This window comes from Pygoscelis adeliae, unplaced genomic scaffold (genome assembly GCF_000699105.1).
Source record: "Pygoscelis adeliae isolate BGI_AS28 unplaced genomic scaffold, ASM69910v1 Scaffold308, whole genome shotgun sequence".
Taxonomy (NCBI): Eukaryota; Metazoa; Chordata; class Aves; order Sphenisciformes; family Spheniscidae; genus Pygoscelis; species Pygoscelis adeliae.
This window is the reverse complement of record NW_008825306.1, coordinates 782,894-798,474: the sequence shown is the minus strand read 5'-3', so window position 1 is coordinate 798,474 and position 15,581 is coordinate 782,894.

Here is a 15,581-nt window from a genome sequence, read left to right as displayed (position 1 = left end):
AGGAGGTGGCTCAGGGCTGGATTTGCTCGGCAGTAGCATGCTGAAGCAGCTGGATGGAGGCTCCTGAGGAGCAATATGGGAGGTCGGAGGTTCCCAGTGAGGTGCGGGTGCTAGGTGTGTCTGGGTTTTGTGTCTTACTCTGAGGTGCTTGCACATCCTCACAAACTATGCAGGGAGCCGAGGTGCCTAAATGAGAGTTAGAGATCTCACTTAGGAGGTAGGAGTGAGGCAGACTGCGTGATCTCGTGTATTGTGCTTGCCTGTAAGAGAAAGCTTTGTGGTCTGTTAAATTTTGGATGAGTTTTGGGCCTTCCTGGAAGTAGTTAGGGAACAAATGAGTGTACAGAGTCCTTCTGAAGGAGAAAAGGATGAGACTATTCCATGGAGACGTATTAAAGTCAATCCAAAGTGAACTGATGACTTTACAACCCTCAAGCAAAGTACCCCCAGATCATTTGTTTTGTGCAACAGGATCATGTATGAAATATGAAAATGTGTACATGACCTTCTTTTAAACTGCTGTGATTTATTGCTGCCAGACCCATGAGGGAATCAAGATGAGCTTATGAAGAAATCAATGTTATGTGGGATTGCAAAATGATGCTAGGTCTGACGAATCTTTTCTGAAACCCTTTAACCACAAGAAATCTGCTGCTTTACTCAGATGTTGCAGAGTGGATATCTCATCCACTCTGAGTCCAAAAAGCCTTAGGTCTCTAAATGATTTTCAGGAAGTTGATGTTTGCCTTTTTTTAGTATTAGTGTTTGTGTTTCATACAATCTTCTGCAGGCACTTAGGTTTTGTTGTCATGATGTCTTTTAATTGCTGAGAAACTTGAGTGATGCTGTTTTTTTTTCTTTGGCAGCGTAAAACAACTCAATTTACTTTTCCAGATTATTCAGCAACCTTTATTTGCCTTGCTCTGCTAAACATGCTTTAGTTTAAAAGCTACTATGTTCTTTCATATTTATAATTTGACGTGTGCTTCTCCCATTTTCCCCATCCTTCTCAATACCTTCATTATACAGCTGCTGTCTTCAGGTGATAGTTCTAAAGCAGGCAGGGTAATAGTAGGGAGAACCAAAATTTTTTATTTGTTTTCTTCAGAAGACACTGTTAATCTGCTGAAGCAAAAAAATTCTTTGAGCTGAAAAATAGGACAGCACAGCCTTCAAATCATAATACAATTACTCACGTTTGGGAAGGCACCATAGCATGACTTCTGATTTTCATTGCCTATCAATGTCTCCTACAGCATAGGAGTAAAGCTATCTGATGTTTACAACTAGTTTTTTTTCTCCTTCTCTGTGTGCTTTTGTGAACAACTAGTGCATCAAGTAGCATGCCTGAAAACTTGAGATACCTCAAGCAGGCATTGTTTTCCAAAAATACTGAGGTCTCAATCTCAAACCTGCTGGGTGATTCAAAGCAAGGGCCCAAAATTGCAGATTACTTTTGAAAACTTTTAATGGGTTTTGACCTATCCAAGAACTAACTTATAAAGGTACTGCGGTACATGAGCCGTCAAATGTCTCCGACTTCTTGGTACAGCAATAAAGTGGTCTGTTTTGCGCTCTGCAGAGCTAATCTTTGTGGAGGTTACCTGTACAACAGGTATGCTAATGGGTAGCTGGTCCTCATTAGATAGGTGTGATGGAAAGTCCCCATCAGACAGACATAACACACATAGTGGGTGTCTCGTAGAGCGCAGAGCCATGGCACGTATGCAGGCAGGGGAACGTGCTGCAGCCTCAGTGCAGCAATGTGCTGCTGCTGTAAGGCTGCCTGGGATCAGACCTCCTTCCCACCCGTCGAGCCACAGTCATGCTCCACTGCTGTGCCTCACCCATCCTCAAAACCCGCTGGCATTTGGGGTCCATTGGTGGCAGTAATCTACAGGACACTGTGCCAAACTCGACTCTCACTTTCTCCTTGCTGGGGCCATCAAAACATGATGAGGCTTTATTAGGCTTGGGAGTTTCGGTGGCTGCTTCTCAGCTCTCCTGCATCTGTCACGGCAAACTTCTCTGTTGCTACAGAGTCCTCCACTATAGGGCTGTGAGAGCAGGATAGTGCTCCCCCACAGCCCAAATGATATCTGCTTACAATAATGTTCCTACCAGAGATGCTGGCTGAAAGCCTTTGCCAACGAAATTGTCTTCGGTAGCATGTTTCCCTTCTTACCAGAAGGGGAGGAGGATGACGTTTCTTTCCCTGAAGCTTCTGGCTATGGGGCTTAGAATAGGCAGAATTTCCTTTGCTTCTGGTAAAAAACAGTCGAGATTATGTATGACAGGGCTGTGTCCTGTATGGGTCATGTTAATTGTATATGCACCTCAGCTTGAGGTAAGTCCGGCCTGACTCAACATTACTTTGTGGTTGTGTATGACAGACAGGGATTTCTTTTTCTCAAAAAAAATGTTTTTTTAATTAGAAAAATTTTGTGCTCAGACAAGATTAATAATTTTAGTCAAAGTTTCCAATGTTTTGATGAAAAATCAGATCCTGTAATGTTTATTTTTTTATTATTGCCATGTGTTGTTGTTATTGCCATCATTTTCAGTCAAACCTGTGAGTTTGTTTCAGTTTTATTTTCAGATTAAAGTTTTTGCCTTGGGGACTTTAACTTGAAAGTGTTTTTTTTTTCTTTGGGTCTGGTTTGGCAACATATTGTCCTTCAATAGGGATGAAATCAGCTCAGGAGGTGCTTGGTTCAAGTGTCAGGATTTTGGGACTGTCCTTAGAGTAGAGGAGTTGCTTGGCAGCTCACACTTTATTTCCTCTCCCTCTGCTCCCACATTCTGCTTGTGTGAACAGAGCAATTGGTGCTGAGGAGCTGATGTCCGCATGAAGCCCATTTCAGGTGCTCTACCTTGAACTATTTCTAATCTGGTCCTGTAGGCTGCATACCCGTAACTGGTTGGAGTGCAGTAGGTGGGCTGCTGGAGCGGATCTTCCAATTTAGTTTCATAATCCAGTTTGTGAGCCCGAAGGCTGTTTGAAGTGCAAACCAAAGCACGGTAAGTGGGATGATGAGGACATTTTCTTCAAAAGCTTGCTCCTGATTTGAAACAGAAAGCTCGTGTGATCACACTTCCTTTATTTCTTGTGCTCAGTGATTTCTGACACGTTACCCTCTACGTGAGTATCCCTTGCATGGTTAAATCTTCAGAAATGCAGCTGTGCTGTCATGCAAACTTAAGCGTTATGGGCCTTTACACAGTAAAAAAGAAAAAAACAATCCAGTATTGTAAGAATTCCTGTGCAATGTGCATTAAAACTGTGTGAATGGTTGTCCTCTCTGTGCTTCAGATCATTTACAAGTCATCTGGAGCAAGTATCTTGTGTGCAATTTTTATCAGTTCAAAATGTGGACTAATTTTCACATATTCAGTGGCCTTCAGCAGTAAGTTTTTCAAAGCCCTATGCTATCTACAGTGTCAGCTACTTCTTTTACCTGGCCTGGATTCTCTTCCACTTACATTATACCCTCACTTCTACATATACTCTACTTCTGCCCTGTTTTGGCTTGTCGCCTGTAAAATAGTCACCTACCTTCTGAGATAAAAGCACAGATGATAACAGTGTGATGCATCTATCCACCCCAGCCCAACTTAAATTCGGGAGCAAAAGGTGTCCTGTTAAATTAAGGATTATCTTCATCTGTCAGTCACCAGTGTAAGTAGAGCTACAAATCCAAAGAATGTAGTGCTATATTAGCCGAATTTTTCTACGTCTGTATGTTTATAAGAAAACTATGGTCTAGCGTGCTTGGATGTTTCTAGTATGTTAAATATATGCAACAAACAACCATTAACAAGTTTTAAAACTGTGATGCTTATTCAGTCCACTCAGTGCTCTTGAATGTAAGCCAACATTAATTCAAGCCCAGTTGATCCTAATAAGTAACTAAGACCCCATTTCATAAACATGCAATTCTAGCTTGTTATTTCTGGCACTGCCATTAAGCAAAAGTCTCTACCCTCAGAACGACAGAATTAAGGGATTAAGGATAAACTGAAAATCGTGAATAATTCAGTTTCTTCCCTCCTCTTCTCCCCACCAAAGGCAACTCTAGAGGAGGCGAGTAACTGCTCTCGGTCCTCCACCTCTTTCTTCTGTGATTTTTGCACAGAAGTGTGACCTGCTAGGGCAGTGGGTTTTGCTCATATGAGTGGTGTCTGCAGCATCAGATGTAATATCTGATATTTTCTATTATCACCATAGGATCGCTAGGAGAAAGCACCGATGCCTGCACTAAAAGCTACTACTTATACTTAGCCATCCTGACCAGGGATCTTTAGTACCTCTCTAATGTGTGTTGTCCCAATACATATTTCTTTTCAAAAGAAACCATGACATTTTAAAAGAATCTATTACATTTTTTACTAAGATGCAATCAGTGTAATTTCTTACCCTGGTCCTTCAGATAATCAGGAACATGTTTTATACTTGTTCCTTAAATAGATTTTCTCTTCTACTTTTCTGATTTTGCAGAAAGATATTTCATGAAGATCTTGTGGAAAAGGAGAAACTTTGAAGCAGATTATCAGGAGATGCATTGTATTATGTAAAATCCAGTGATGTAGGAGTTCAGATTAAAGCAACAAAGACTGAAAAACAATGTATTTCTCAATACAGACATTTCTTACTCAACCTTTATCTCTACCATGCCACTGGATTTCTCATGCAGGTGTTGCAGTCTTACAGCTGTAGAATATAGGTCTAGGACTATACTTTTATGTGTTTGTACAGTGCCCAGTCAGTGGTGTCTTTGGCTTGCTGAGCTTCTAGGCATTATGGTGATATGGAGGAGAGTTAGAGGTAAGGATACGCTTCGCCTCTCTCCTGCAGTGAGAATTGCTCACTAGCGTTCATAAGGTCTGTGTTGCTAACATACTCCTTTGCTCAAACTCTGAGCCTTCTTGCTGATGCTGTAGTGTTCGTGTAACACTGTTGTATTGCTGCAGCATTGTGCCAAAATTAGGAAAAGAAGTCTAGTTAAATTAAAAATTGGGGTACTAGTGGCCTTATAGACTTGCTGTCTTGTTTATTCAGTGTCAGTGAATGGCTGTGCTATTTGGCAGCACTCATTAATTTTTCTCAGGTGGTTGCTGATGTCGTTATTGTTCTGTGTTTTCTTTTTTCTTCATGTGCAATTATTAGTTTTATTGAAGCATGCGGAGAGAACACTGTGCACACAGCTGTGTGAGGAACAAATTCAGAAAAGGCCAAGTCAGTTTGTAAGAGAAATCAGGTGTATTGCCATCAAGTTTTGGGTCAGTAGCAGGGCACCAAGTGACTTAGCTTTCTTAAAAAACAGACTAAGTCTTTTAATTTCTGAACAGAACAGGGGAATGCATGCAACCCACAGAGACTGGAGTCTCTCCAGGCCTATCTAACATAATGAGAGAATTCTTTGTGAAATGCATAAAACGATGACATTTTAGTGGTGAGTGAAATATTTGATTACTTTTTCCATAACCTAAAATAATTGGAATTTTCTTTTGCAATCCCATTCCCCGTGAGGACTAGGAATGTGTAACCTCACCATATATCTACCTCAGAGACATCTCCAGGGCAGCGTGTGGTGATATGGAAAAATGGGTTGAAAAGTCTTTTTTAAGCCCCAAGGAAAAGTTACAGGCATGTTCATCTGGGAAAACATCCAGAAGATGAATTCAGAGCTGTGACCACAAGTCTGAGGAGAGGAAAGATGGTCTGGGCAAGGTTTGGTGAGTGCTGCAGTGGCCAGCGAGATAAGGGCGAGCATCTGGCGCAGTCTGGTGTGTCCATGTGGCCGTTTGAAGAAGGGGAGACAGGGCACACTGCTGGCTGGGATCTGGGGACAGGACAGCACAACCTTGGTCTGGGGCATGAGGTCTGTTCCCGGTCCGGCTAGACTGACTGCTAAAAAGACAGTTGGGTCCTGAGCTGCCTCTTTGCCCCCTTTCAGTGCACCCTGCTCCCTGCCACCGTCCTGAGGGGGTCCACATGCGTGCTGAGCTCTCCTGGGGCTGGTGTGGTTTCTCCTCCAGTTTGGACATGGAGGTCTTGGCCTTGTGGGCGACAGGCAAAGTCTGGCTGTGCCAGCTCAGCACCAGGCCCCTGGCTGGCTTGCCCCTGTGGCCTTACAGGGTTGATGTTAAAAGGATAGTGTATTCCCAAGGAGTTTTACTGTGAAGAGCGGACAAGCAGAAAGGAATAAAATTGCACTCACTCCTGGCTGAGGGCTTGAAATGGCTACAAGACACTGAGGTCTGTCTTAGTTCTGACAATCATTAGTATTTACCGGTTTGTGAGGAGTAAGTGAATAATACAGAGCGGATTTTGGCACTTTGCAACACAGGAGATTTTTAACATCATGTAGCATCTCTGCTAGCATGGGTGGTGGAGTTAGTGTAGTCTTTCACAGCAAAGCTTACCTGGTACATTGAGAAGCACGATTTAGATTTTGGCAGCGGTAAAGAACAATTAAAATCTATTAAATTGGTCCTTGACATTCAGGACATGTATGCTCCTGCAGCAATAGGAGTACTTCTAGGTACTACGTTAGGGTTTTGTATTTCATGTATGGAGACACTGAGCAGCTCTGACACAAGCCATAGCCAACCACAGAAGAAAAGGATAGTCTCTGCTCTGTGGAAATGGCAACTGGACATTCAGGAGGAATCTCATGGGTTGAGATTCCCGATACACAGAGAGCTGCGTTGGCATTTGAAACAGGAATAGACAGGCATTGGGTGATATCCATTTGAACTGCTTGGGATTGCTTTAAAGGCAGACCCAATCTTTCTACTCCCAGTAACATCATATCCCTGCTAGCAGAGGACTATGTGTACTTAGTCACTGAGGACAGAATATATATTGCTCAGCATGGCTGTTTTATCACACTGTTTGTGGATAGTTCTTTCATATTTTATATTGTGTAAACACAGAAAGACATCTCTCAAAGAGTAGTTTGCAACTGGACTGTGTTGACACAGCATTTCATGAGGACCCAGAATACCCTGAATGGCTGTTTCTAATGTAAAAACATTAAACCATTTGAAGCTGGACCAGTTTCATTCATGAGTTGGACCATGGTGCAAAGGAGCTAATATCTGTAAGAGGTTGAAAGACTGGAAAGGGATGGTAGGAGTTATATATTGACAGAAGATGAGCCAGGCTACATCATGCCTGTTTGCCAAATTAATTATTTGTTTCAATATTTATAAAAGTGAATAGGAAACAGATGGTAGAAATGGAGATGCCTGACAGGTTTTTGTAATGGAGAAAGGAGAAAGAGTGAGGGGAAATCAGAATCCCACCATAATAGGGGAACAGGAAATTAAAATGTCAGACAACTGACAAAACTGCCGGACCACACACAAATATAAAGAGGTTTCTTATAGGATCTCTAAAGCATTTTAAATTTAAGTCTTCTCTCTTTTGCCACCCAGAAATCAGAATAAAGATTTAAAAAAAAAAAAAAAAAGAAAAAGAAAAAGAAAAAAGAGGAAAGTCAAAACACAACCCCTCAACCCAGTCCATTAGAATACAGTATATTGAACATTTCTCTGGAAACGTGTCTGAGTAGTTTGGAAAGGTATTAACTGTAATATCCGGTAAGAAGACACCCAGGAAAGGAGAGGAGATGGGGAGTTCCTGACTCATGTTTTGAGTTTGGTGGTATCCGTATCCTTGTCCTTGGCAGTAAGAATTCATAGTCTTTACTCCACAAAGACCGGTGATATGGCAGGCAAAGGTCTTGCAGACTTGGGTTAACGGGGAACGCTGGGTTACGTGTGTTCTCTGCAGCTCTTCTGAGTACCTGTTGTTTGTGGTTTGTCCTCACATTTGGCTGTGTTTATGCTAATACTTTCACCTGAGGTGCAAGACGTGAGAGATGGGGGCAAGGGAGTACTGCTGGGTAGAGGTAGCCTTACAGTAAATGTTACACCTAGAACGTTAGAGGGGAGAAGGAGGAAGATAAGGGGGTAAAAGGATAGGGAGCTTTCATGTGGAACAGATTTGGTGGAAGTGTGCCAGGTGTGTTAACTGAGGGGCTGGGATCCCGAATCTGTGTGGGATTCTGATAGTCCCCCTGCAAGCCAGCACGCAACAACGTATTCTCCATGCCTGTCAGTAGAAGACAGTCCTGAAATGCCAAGTTGCTCTTTGCAGAAATCTGTTTGTGCTGCATCATTATCTGAACCAGCTGAATTTGGAAAGAGGTTGTGAATCTAGATAGGGTTACTGGTCTCTTCCCCTCTCAGAATTGCTCCTGGTTTTTAGTATCCATGGGAGCATAGGGAGATATGTGTGTTGTCCAGCGCCCTTCCCATCTGGGGAGGGTTTGCTGCCGCTCTAATAATCTCTGCATCTTTAGCTGCCTCTTGCTTATGTCTCTTCATATTCAGCAATCATCACTGCATAAGGGCTGTCTGCTGACCTTCCCTTCAACAGTAAATTCTCAGCCAACTGTGCTGCTCTGCTGAGATATGGATGTTTTTCTTTCTTTCTTTCTGTCTGTCTGTCTGTCTTGTGGTAGGGTTTTGTATATCTCACTTTGACTTTGGCCAAGTGCCTCACAAGCTATGGACTCTGAATGTCTGCCTTATTTGGAGAAAAAACGTAGGCTTTTCAGTTGGCTTGACCTCCCAGTAAGTTTCCTACTCTCCTTTGACCTTGTTTCTGCCTTGCCACTCTTTGTATTAAGCTTTTTTCTCTCTTTCACATGTAGGAGTTCACTGATACCTCTTCCTTCCCCAATAAAAAGAAGATAAAATTTTAGTAGCTGCTGCTATTTGTGCCCCAGTCCTTCTGCTGGTGTTTGATATTCATCCCAGGCATAAGACATTTGCAAGTTCACATTCACACCAGGTCAGCAGATGCTGCTGCTGAGGGTTGTGTTGAAACTTGTAAAATAGCCTACTTTAACAATGAGTGTGGAAAGGTCTGCCTCATAGAACTATTGCCCACTGCATTCTAGCATAGACTGGCAAATTCAGCCCTTTGCAAGCAGGCTGTCTATAGATACTCCCTGAGAAAGAGTCTATTGTATCTTCATGTTCCAAGAATAGGCTATTCAGGGTGGTATTGGTGAATATAACTATAATTTTGGAGGCAAATGCTGGTCCCTCAGTTGGATCAATGAGATCAAGATTAAGCCCTTTAGATCAAATGCAGATCACAGTCCACCAGAAAAATGACTTTGTCTGCAATCAGCTCTTCCTCCAGTTAACAACTGGTAAACCACAAAAACAAAGTGAGGAGCGAAGCTTGGCATGGTGGAGTCCTCGGTCAATGACAATAAGATGCCTGCCAAGAAGATGGATTTTGTCATTTCCTCTGTATCGTCTTTCAAAAGGAGAAGTGTTGGAAGGAGAGGAGAAGTAAGAATGCAAATCAATGGTACAGCAGTTCAGGGACAAGAAGAGTGTCTGGTGGATCTGTTCTTTATTTGTCTGATGGTGTAAAATGGGAGCTCTCCATAAATGCACAGCTTTATATGGCATTCATTGTAAGCAGGTAGTGTGGAAGCAGCAAATAGTTTTGTTTTTAGCTGGGTGCCAGAAGGAGGATGAGTTAGTGCTTTTCTCTTTTGCTTTTCTCCCTTCCTCCAAACACTGGGAGCTCTAGCAGGTGCTAGATATCTCAGGAACCTGGTGTTCCCAAAGGATCTGAACTGAACTTGTCTGAACTTGTCAGCTTGTCTGAAGTTATCATTTACTGACCATGTGAAGAAATAAGGGATGTTCAGGTGTGGGACACTAGGAGTCAGTGTCTTTGCTGATCACTGAGTGAGATGAGATTCACCCGTGAAGCAGGGTATGAAGGATTTGTTTGCACAATTTTCATCTATGTTTCATCTGATGCTGCTTCTATTAAAGCTAGATCTAAATTCATCCCAGGGGCTATTCCAAAGATGAGTTGTATTTGGTCCATTGAATTTGTGACTTAAAGGCTAAAAAGAAGACATACATGTTACAGAAATGTTGCCTATGACTGACTGGAGAGGAAAAAGAGTCCAGTCCCTTGTTACAGCATGTTCACCTCTGTGGGGTTTTTCCCTTATAATTTGTTTTTTCAAGGGTCTGACTGAAACTGATTTGTCCTTGGTAATCACCAGCCTGGAATAAATATTAAAGATATTTTCTTCCTTTCCTCTCCACTTAACTGAAGCCTGAAATGTGTTGTCCTGCCATTCTTCCGGCCTGTCCCCTCACCATCGCGCTCTCACAGGGCTGCTGTTACTCACAGAGAGCTGTCACTTTGATGGATAGGAGTGACATGAGTAAGGCTCAGTCCTGTGGAGGAGAAATGCACTGGTAGACGGGGAAGGAGAATGATCAGCATCAGCACAATATCCAAGGAACTGATGTCTTTTTCAGAGTTACGCTTACCCGTGCTCTTAAAGCGTGCCTTTCATAATGCTTCCTTCACCTGCAAGCCTTGCAAACCCCAGCCTCTGGTGTGCTGCCTCCCTTTGCATCGGTCCCCATCTTTACCACACAGCCGCTGCTGTCTGTGTGGTCTTTGAAATTCACACGGCTTGGTGGCAACCAGTAGGGAGGGAAAATAACGTGTTTTATTTATTTAGAGTCAAGCACAGTTTAAACTCCATTCTAAATAAATAAAAACTCTTAGCCAGATTTATATAAATAAAAAAGCAGATTTCCCCCTCTCTTTTGGCTCCTGTTAAACAGCATCAGTTTCAAGACCACACAAGGAGCTGTGTCGACAGCTCAGAAATGTGCGGTCGAGGCAAAGGTAGGAGTGGTAGGAAGGACCTTGATAACTTGCTTTGGGCTTCTAATGCATGGACGTTCCCTGTGTACATAAAGGAGTAGCCCTGACACTGTGGTGGGTTAAAACGTTAGAGGAAAACTGGGAGCATCTTATGTCTTTAGCGGAGGAATATTTCTATAAAAGACCAGTTTTTCTTCAGATTGTTCATCCACTCTACCAAGTCATCTGTGTGAATGGCAGGATTTGTTGGCTCGGCTGAGCACTATTGTCTTAGTCTTTTAGTATAGCCTAGAGGTGATAGAGCACCCATAAAAAGCAGTGATTTGAGGAAGAAACATTTTATTCTTAGGAGGCTGATCACATTTGGCCTTTGGGGATTGAGTCTGCATTACACAAACGTTCCCAGTTTCCATCAAATGGTGCTCCCACACAGGCGCTGACAGTGCCGTGTCTCCTGTTACAACCATCACTTAGGGAAACTCCAAGCATGGTTTCATTTTCTTGGGAACGAAATGTATTATGTCTGCACAAGGTTTCAGAGCTCTTCACTTTCAGACCTGCCAAGCTATCAGGAAGGGTGACAAGCAGCTGCTATGTGGGGCACCTGGGTTTTGTTACTCCAGATGAGAGATTAGAACAGGCCTTAAATAGATATCTGCTTTAAGCGTGTTCTCCTTGCGGCAGCACTTATGCTGCTGCTCGTGGATGAGGATGGGCTTGGAGGACATGGTTCTGCTGGTTGCAAGATTAGGCTGAGAACAAAAAGGGCTCAATTAATGATTGTTATTTTGTGACTGGTCAGAGGCCGCTACAATTCTGAAAAAAATCAAAGAAACACTCTTGCAAAGCAAAGCCTTGCTCACAGTTCATTACCTCTTTCATATTCTGAACCTCCTTGGGCTGGCGGACAAAATGGCCAACAGATGTTAGTCACATTGAGGAAAAATTTCAAAGAATAATTTTTTAAACATGTCCTTTTATAGCTTACTTTACCCACTTTATACACTAATTTAAAATTATGTATGGTTATATATCCCACAATACTTTCTGGTTGTCTTGTTCTGCTAGTAAAACATCAATTCACTTTCCTCTTCCCACTTAATGACGCAGCTAGGGTCACAGCTTGTCATAGAAAATGGTATCAGAACAGCACAAACTCCTAAACATCTTCACAAAACCCTTATCCTTAAAGTGCATCTCAAGTCTGTATTGCTCTATGGTCCAATTAGCAGTAAACCACCATTTTTTCTTTGCACAGATGAAGTCATTATTCTACTCCTACTTCTGCTGTGCCAACCTGCAGTGGTTGCTTCTGTTGCCAAAAACCTTCGACATAGCAAATGGTGTCTGTCCCAGCCCGCCCAACCCAGAGACGTGAAGACTTTCCCTCCTGGCTCCAGCTGGCGGTGGCTCAGTGAGACTTTTTCCCTGAAAACACTGCTTGCCTTTCTAGAAAGAGCGTACATTTTGAAAATGCTACCTGGTGCATGAACATAGATAGTGTGGCATAGGCTCACGCTGCCTGCCTGCATGAATTTCAAGGCCCACAAATTGTTCCATGTGTAGGGGAATGGATTCAATTTTTATGTGTACATATTACAATTTCAGAAAGAGATGCTGCATTTTGAAAACCCAAATGTAGGAGAGCTAGGAAAGATGGTGCAAAATACTTTCAAACCTGAATTGTATTGGCTTTTTTCGTTCTCCTTCTTAAAAAAAATTAAGTTTTTTAATGTTTTCTCCTATGAAAATATAGTGTCAGTGGCAATGGACTGTATGTGCAATAAACAGCTTTTTGTGGTTATTAAACACCCCAGACTTGCCTTACAATTTAACCAGCCATAAAGTCATTTATTGCATTGTGTGCTGCCTTACCATGAAGGATATCACTTATTCATTGCAGCAATCTAAGTGTCTACACCAAAGAGACTGTTCATTTTCACAACAGAGAACAAAAATTATTTACCCAACTTTAACTCTCAATAGTAATGTGAGATGTTTAAGGCCTTGAAGAGAATTTAATGAGTGAGTTTTAATTCTTTTCTAAAAATGATAGCTGAGCTATTGGAGTTGAACCAGAAAGCAGGTGGTTCTACACCTTTTGTATTGGTGACTATGAAATTTCATACTATCTGGCAAGAATGGTGATTTTGTGCAAATTTACAGAAAACAACCAACAAATCTAGGTCTTGGGATTCTGAGTGAGATGGAGCTGTTATTCCATTTTAATTATTTTACTGGAATTCAGTGTAAATGTAAGCTCTGAAACATCAAAGAAATTCCAAGGAATAAAAAATAAAAGCCTATGGGAGGCTATGTTTAAGGAGAATAAACAGAATAATCTGTTTAAATGTAGGCAGGCTAATCTGACACGGATTCTGAACAAAAATCATTAAAATCTTCTTAGGACATACAGTTAGCTAGATTGTAAAGTAACAGTTGCCAATGAAGATAGTTTTATGTAAATCTGCTCTTGCCAAATAACTAGATTAAATTTCAAATATTGTCGGTAAGGTTAAATGTGATGACAAGCTGCTCACTTAACAGATTAGATTAAGATAATTAATAGGAGATAAAACCACTCACTCCATATTGCAAGGATTAAAAATATTTTGTAGAAAGTATCTTTAAAAAGTTTATCATCATCACAAAGGTAGAAAAGGGTTTTTTATTCAGGAAGTCAGGCAGGCTGATTGCTGGCCCAGTGCTATTCAATTGACTCTTTTCTTCCAGTTATTTGGAAAAAAGTATGAAGTTGTTGTTAGAAAAATATCCTGATGTCATTACACTTTGTTTTGGTAGGACCTTTTTTTTTGCTAAGCAGGGGGGACTGTTTGATAGGGTATGTTTGGAAGAACAGGCATTTTATCACAGACAAATGCGAGCACAGAGGTCTGTATTTAAGAGGAAGAGGGCCTTGCATTTAAGATTTCTGCATGCTAGAAATCAGTGATCCTGAAAGTTTTAAAGTTCATGGTAGTCACCTAAGTTAACATGAGCTTTTAGGCCGCTTTTAGGAGCGTGACTACAGTATCGTATGAGCAGGTGGGAGAATATTGTGTAGGATTGGAGAGGTGATTGTTCTCATAGATAGGACTGACGAGCTATTTATTAGAAAAACAGGTTAATTTCTGGTGCCTGTTAGTGGAGGGGATCATAAACCAAGGAAATATGGGAAAAAAATTCTGGGGATGCTCTGAGGGTCTATTGGTACTATAGATCTTTAAGACTCTCAGGTACATAGTGTATAACTTACAAGTATAACACATAATATATACCAGTATTTCTGGTGTTATAATGTTATCTATAAATATATATGTATTTGTATAAAGAAGTATGTATATATGTGTGCGTGTATGCTTGGGAGGTTTGTGGTAACATACCTTCTTCTCGATTACAATAGTATCCGTGTAAAAATCTTGGCTACTTAAAAGAGCAAATTAATTCTTTTATTAAGCTGTTGTAATTAATCTTGCATTACCTTATACAATATTTTTATGCTTAAAATGCAGCAGTATCTGGCGTGACTAGTATTGTGTATATAACTATAGCTGCAGACTAGGTTCATTGATCTCAGTAGCATAACGGATAGTAGAACCTGGCTCTCTAAAATCTAATATGTCAGTCCTAAAATAATTTTAAAAGGTATTTATTTATCTCCTCCTCCTCCATACTGCTTGTAACCTGAGAGCATCCATGTGGCTAAGAATACAGACTTGTCTTTTCTAAATTGAAGACGTTCTGCTCATACCACTGGAGAAACAAACTAAAAAATAAGGTGACCAGATGTTTAAAAATGTTGAAAGTTCCTTTTTTTGGAAAGGTAGCTACGTTAAATAAACATTAAAATGCTATTTTTTCTATGTAACTATTCATTTTAATGGCACCCCAAGAGTTCGTCCAAGGGTCTCCAGGTCACTTGGGAGAAAGTACAGTATATTTTGGCTCCACAGTCTTTGACTTGCTACAAAGAGCTAATTCTTCCAATTAATTAAATAAATGTTGCTGATGTAGGTGGATTGACAAATTATTTTAAAGGCTAGTTTATTCAAACAGATGGCAAGTCTGATACGACTAGAATGCTTTAAGAGGCCTTCCCTGGCAGAAAAAGAAGCCCTTGGAAGAACAAGATATAGTGACTATTCACCTCCATTCACCTGGTGGCGTTTACTCCTTTTGGCATCTTCTCTCCACAGCGGCACTGCAACGAAGCTAGGAAGCATGAAGGCTTTTTGTCCTGTAGGGCTTTCAATAGGGCTTTCTGTTTAGGGCAAAAGAAACCTCTTCGGACAAGATACCAGTGATGAACATCAACAGCTGAGGTAGCTGTAGGCCTGGGAGTCCCTGCTGGGCATACTGCAGTTTGACGAGCTATTTAATAGAAAAGCAGGTTAATTTCTGGTGCCTGTTAGGAAAGGTGATCACAAACCAAGAAAACATGGGAAAAGAATTCCAGGGATGCTCAGAAGTTTATCGATACTTGCTTCATGATCAGATGCTGAAAAGCTAAATAGAGCAAGGAAACTAAAGGGACAATTTCAGGCTACAAGTCTGTTTATGTGGGTAAAAGACTTTTGGAAACAGTATGTTTTCCTTTCAAAAATATATTCATCTCTTTGGGATGGCATCCTGAAATAGCTGCATTTTAATTCAGTTTACAACAGTTCATGAGAGCAGTTGTATTGCAGTGTTGATATTTCAGGAGTGGATCAACTCCATGGATTAATGCATTTACGTGCGTCAGTAATGGTGAAGGTGGGTTACTGCACACCTAAGACCCTCTGTAGGGCATATTGATGTCTGGCTGCAATTTCTGAGCTTTACAACTTTAGCTAAATAACGTGAT